Below are 6320 nucleotides of genomic sequence, written 5' to 3'. Positions count from 1 at the left end.
ACACCTGGCTAATTTTGTATTTTTAGTAGAGATGGGGTTTCACCATCTTGGTCAGGCTGGTCTCGAACTCCTGACCTCAAGTGACCCACCCACCTCAGCCTCCCAAAATGTTGGGATTACAGGTGTGAGCCACCATGCCTGGCCTCATTTTTTCTTACTATGATGCAATAAGATAAATGATATCTGTGAACCTATCACTAAGCTGAGAACTAGAATACTGATAATAAATTACAAATATATATCTACACACGTGGGTATGTACATAAATATATATACACATATACATAAATACATATATATGCTGTATATTTGGCTTTAGTTGTTTTGAACTTGTTTTTTAATTCAATATTAAAGGATTTATTCATATTGATACATGTAGTTATAATTGATTTTCAAAGATACATAGCATTATTTGTGGGACTGAATTGCATTTATGTTCTCAGTAGCTAAGCAATGGGTTTTCAGATTGTTGTCCTTTTTTTTCTTCTTATGAATAGTGATGCCAGTACAGGAATGTCAATGTTGGCCCATAGGGGTTAGGAACACATTCAACCTTGTGAGATACTGCCAAACTCCTTTCCAATGTGATTGTGCCAATTTACTCTTCCTCCGGCAATTTATAAGAGATGTAAGAGATTTTGATGATTACATCTTTCTAAAGCTCGGTTTTGTTGGGCTTCTTAATAATTGCCAATTATAATGAAATAAATACTAAATGAAATTAAAGAAATGTATCGGTCTCACAGTGGAATGCTACATATTATTAAAAATCAATTATATACGTAATCAAATATATATACCTACATAATGAATAGGTGTAAAATGCTGTTATCATTAAGATACACTAAAATGGCCTTATGCGGCCCAGCAGAGAGAGAACTCTTGGACTTGAAATGAATGGACAAGGAAATAAATTTCTTTGTGATAACAACAACAACAGTAGCTAACAGTTACTGGCTGCCTGATACAGCCAGGTATTCTAATTTTATATATAAGGTTAAAGTAAATACGTGAGAAATATTTTTGTTAGACTTATTTTACAAAAAACAAACAAAACAAAACAAAAAAAAACCCTAGGGTTCAGAAAGCTTAACGCGCTTGAGCAAGAGCTTAAAGCTACTTCATGTTAGGAATTAGGGTTCGAAACCAGGTCAGTCTAGCTCGACACGCACAATGACAAGAGCACGTATGACAGTCTGAATCACGTAAAGGTTTCTTAGGGGCCAGGGAGTTAGATGTCTGGGCAAGGCATCTATAAATTTCTGCCAGCCCTGTAGGATTTCACTATCGAAGGAGAGAGCAGAGGAAAGGAATAAGTCATACCACTAGGTCAGAAAAATAATTTTTAAAAAGAATGTTTTTATGTTTGTTTTCTTTAACTTCTATTATCTTCAGTTCTAAGACAGTGTTTTTAAAATGTCAACCTCTTAATCCCTCAATTTTGGCCAATGAATTCTGAGTGGAAGTAAACATGTGTTATTTCTGAGTCTGGACAGTGTGAGAGACCAGGTCAGTCAAGTCCACAGAAGTGCCTGCGATGATGGGAATGTTCCAGAATCCACGCTACAAAATATAGTAGCCAGTAGCCACATGTGGAAAAAACTATCAAGCACTTGAAATGCAGCTTGTGCAATGAAGGGACTGAAATTTCCATTTTATTTTAATTACTTTTGAATCAAATCCAAGTAACTGCAGGTGGCTCCAAGCTGTGTAAAGCACAGTCCAGTTCTAGGGTTTTCTTTCTGTTGTGATGACCAATGTGGCTCCATCTAGCGGTTGGTCCATCAGCCTGAGAAGGGGCGACACAGAACAGCGCTTCCCAGCTGATAGTCGATTTGAATGTGTGTTCAAAAGAAATAAGCTTCTGTTGTTTTAAACCACTGAGATTATTTTCCTGCAGTAAACCTTAGCCTATCCTACAAGAGACAGGAGTAACTAGATGAGAGCTTTAATGGAAGGGTTGGAACTGAGTTTCCATTGCCCACTGTGGTACAGCCATCGGTGGCCATGTGTTCCATGCACAGACACGGCCCTTCTAATGGCACCCTCCTGACACCTGCACTGTGGCCTCTCCAGGCCGGGGCACTACCCTAAAGAGTGAGAATAAACCACCTAGTGTTGGGTATCATGTAACCTAATTTGAATTTCTGTGCCACCACTTAATAACTGTGTAAGCTTGGGAAAATTACAAAAGCCTTTGAGCACTAGTTTCAGGGTCTCTTAAACAGCCGTAATGGTAGTCCTTAATTTATAGGATTGTCATGAAGACTAGTTAAGAGAATGTTTATAAATTGGATGACACATAGTAAGCATTCATAGAAAGATCAGCTACCTCTTCTTATTCTTACATTGTTATTCTCATTACATTCATGGAAGTGCAGAGGTGCAAGAGCACACACATAATGGGGAGTCTGCAAACACATGTCTTCGGTCTCAAATTCTGACACTCATGAGCTGTCTGACCCTAAACTATCTAGTTTCTTTCAGATTACTCATTTCCAAAATGGATAATAAAATACTAAAGGGAAGGCCAGGCATGGTGGGTCACGCCTGTAATCCCAGCACTTTGGGAAGCCAAGGCAGGCAGATCGCCTGAGCTCAGGAATTTGAGATCACTCTGGGCAACATGGTGAAACCTGGTCTCTACCAAAATACAAAAACCTAGCCGGGTGTAGTGGGGCGCACCTGTAGTCCCAGCTACTCGAAAGGCTAAGGCACAAGAATCTCTTAAGCATGGGAGGCAGAAGTTGCAGTGAGCCAAGATCACACCACTGCACTCCAACTGGGCTACAGAGTGAGATGCTCAAAAACGAAAACAAAAACAAAACTAAAGTGGAGTTGCTATGAGGGTTAAATGAGAGAGTGCCTTGAAGTGCCTGGTACATTACATAGCAGATGTTCAGCATGGACTCCTTTTATGTCCAAGCTGCTGCCTTTCCTATCTTACCCTCCTCTCTGCAACATATTTACCATTCTCTCTTTCTCTCTCTTTCTCTGTCTCACACACACACACACACACACACACACACACACACCCACCCCTGTATATCCTTCCCATTATCTTATTTAACCTGGCCATAAACAACAGGACAGTTTCTGGCTACAATAATAATGCTTCAACCACTCCAAACTCACTGCATCCTGCCATATGTCAAAGGAATTGACTAAGGTAAACAGTGGTGCAGCTGGCAGTACACCAGCGCCACCACGTAGCCAGCCCTGAAGAGACAGTAAAGATGTCTCTTGAATTTCTAAGCTTATGAGATAGAGAAAATGTCATGACTAATATTCCAGGAAGTAGGAAAGATGTGACCTTTCCTCACCCATCATAAGGATCAAAGCTGACATGCCATAACAAAGGACAGGTTAACAAGAGAAAAGCATAACAACTTTATTTAATCAAAGTTATCCATGACATAAGAGCCCTCAGAAATGAAGACCCAAAGACCCAGAGAAAATGGTTCATTTTTATCCTTAGATTTAGTAAAGTGTAGACAGTCATGTGGAAATGTGATTGGACAAAACGGGTATGATCTAATGGTGATAGACTGGGGGAGAGTTAACCCAACAAGGCCTGTCTGTTCAGGTTCTTGTTGGCCTCTCTGTGTAGCACTTCTTCCTCCTGGTATAGGACAGAAGCCCTCCAGAAAGAGGGTCTTACGATCTACTATCAGACAAGGTAGGTCAGAGTATTTCTTATGGCCAGCTCCTACACAGAAGGCAGGGGAAGGTTACAGTAATATAGCTGGTTTCTATAACCTGCCCTGGGGAAGAAGAACTCTAATTTCTCTCTCTCTCATTTTTTTTTTCTTTTTTGAGATGGAGTCTTGCTCTTGTCACCCAGGCTGGAGTGCAGTGGCACAATCTTGGCTCACTGCAATCTCTGCCTCCTGGGTTCAAGCAATTCTTGTGTCTCAGCCTCCCAAGTAGCTGGGATTACAGGTGTGCACCACCACGCCCAGCTAATTTTTGTATTTTTAGTAGAGACAGGGTTTTGCCATGTTGATCAGGCTGGTCTCGAACTCCTGCCCTCAGATGATCCGCCTGCCTCAGCCTCCAAAGTGCTGGGATTACAGGCATGAGCCACTGTGCCTGGCCCCAAATTCTAATTTCTATGACTTGCCATCAAGGAGAAAGGAGAGGAGACCTCAGGGCAGGAGAATGTTGGAGAGGCAGACTTTGCTTCTGAGGCTGCTTCTGAGGCCTTCCAATCTCCTTTAGTTCTAAGTACTCAACAAGCCAAAGCATTGTATTTTGGGGCGTCATTTTCTGAGCTCCGATAGTGGAGTCAGCCTAACCTGGCACAGCTACTCCATGAGAGAAGCAATGAGACCTGGGGACGGGGCCACATTTCCTCGGTGACAGTGGATTATTATGTGGGGACAAAGTGGAGCTTGAAGAGAGAACCTAAAGAGATAATGACATCTAGGGTCCCATCTCCCAAGAAGCAGCTAAACATCATGAAATTCCAGGTGTGGCTGAATTTGTGTGCCTAAAGTAGATGTGGAAACTTCTGCTCCCAACTGGAACTGTTACAGACTGAGGGAGACTAAGGAGAAATAACAATTAAATGTCATATGGAGTTCTGGATAGGATCCTGGAACTAAAAAAGGACAACAGTTGAAACACTAATGAAATTGAAATAGAGTCTAGATTTAGTTAGTATAGTGCCAATTTTAATTTCCCGGTTTTGGTAATTGTACTATGGTCATATAAGGTATTTGCCTAAGAGGAAGGTTATTTGGGGCCAACCCCGCCATTGAGAATAAACAAATTTAAAAACTGGAATAAATGATTGAGGTATAATTTGTATGCCACAAAATGTGCAAATTTTACATTAAAATTTATTGCATCGAAATATTTTTATGTAAGGCCGGGTGCAGTGGCTCACGCCTGTAATCCCAGCACTTTGGCAGGCCGATGTAGGCAGATCACCTGAGGTCGGGAGTTCAAGACCAGCCTGACCAACATGGAGAAACACCATCTCTACTAAAAACATAAAATTAGCCAGGCATGGTGGCGCATGCCTGTAATTCCAGCTACTCGGGAGGCTGAGGCAGGAGAATCTCTTGAACCCGGGAGGCAGAGGTTGCGTGCGGTGAGCCGAGATCATGCCATTGCACTCCAGCCTGGGCAACAAGAGTGAAATTCTGTCACACACACACAAAATACATATATATATATATTTGATATACATATACACTATATAAAATATTAAAATACATATTTAGGCCGGGCACGGTGGCTCACGCCTGTAATCCCAACACTTTGGGAAGTGGAAGTGGGTGGATCACCTGAGGTCAGGAGTTCAAGACCAGCCTGACCAACATGGTGAAACCCCATCTCAACTAAAAACACACACAAAAAAAATTAGCTGGGCATGATGGCAGGTGCCTGTAATCCCAGCTACTTCAGGAGGCTGAGGCAGGAGACTTGCTTGAACCCAGCAGGCAGAGGTTGCAGTGAGCCAAGATTGCGCCATTGCACTCCAGCCTGGGCGACAAGAGCAAAACCCTATCTCAAAAATAAATAAAAATAAATAAATAAATAAATAAATAAATAAATAAATAAATAAAATACGTATTTATCAGACTGGTGGATCACTTGAAGTCAGGAGTTTGAGACCAGCCTACTCAACATGGTGAATCCCCATCTCTACTGAAAATACAAAAAGTAGCCAGGCATGGATGTGCATGCCTGCAATCTCAGCTACTTGGGATGCTGAGGCAGGAAAATCGCTTGAACCCAGGAGGCAGATGCTGCAGTGAGCTGAGACCAAGCCACTGCATTCCAGCCTAGGTGACAGAGTGAGACCCCGACTCAAAAAAAAAAGGGGGGGGGGCGGTATTTTTAAAATATTTTGGTCTTTTTTTTTTTTTAAGAAGAAAGTAAGGGATGGAACGTCACACTTGATGTGGCTCGGGAAACCAAGCAATAGAAATCATTTTGAAGTCTTTAAGATCCTAGGCACTAAAATTTGTGCCTGGGCCATGTTTTCCACAATTCTCCAAGAGACAAAGTATCCCCAAGTGACACCTGGGCTATTACAGGGCAATTTGTCTGAGAGGCTGCAGCATTCCAGATAAAAGGATGACCACTTTAAGGGAATGGGGTTGGCATTTAGATGAAGACTTTGCTCTTCCTTACATGAAAAGTCAGGAATATTTAGTCCAATAGGAGCTGAGCAGGGCCAGCAAGTCCATGTTCCAGGTCCAGGAATGATTCTCTTAGGAATAAGAAACAGCAAGTATTGTCTTTCTTTATCGTTAAAATGATACTTACATTTCTCCAAGGATATTATGAGAGCTTTTAACTTCATG

The sequence above is a fragment of the Macaca mulatta genome, chromosome 8 (assembly GCF_049350105.2).
Source record: "Macaca mulatta isolate MMU2019108-1 chromosome 8, T2T-MMU8v2.0, whole genome shotgun sequence".
In the NCBI taxonomy this organism is placed as follows: Eukaryota; Metazoa; Chordata; class Mammalia; order Primates; family Cercopithecidae; genus Macaca; species Macaca mulatta.
The sequence above is the reverse complement of the archived record's forward strand: the minus strand, read 5'-3'. Positions refer to the sequence as shown.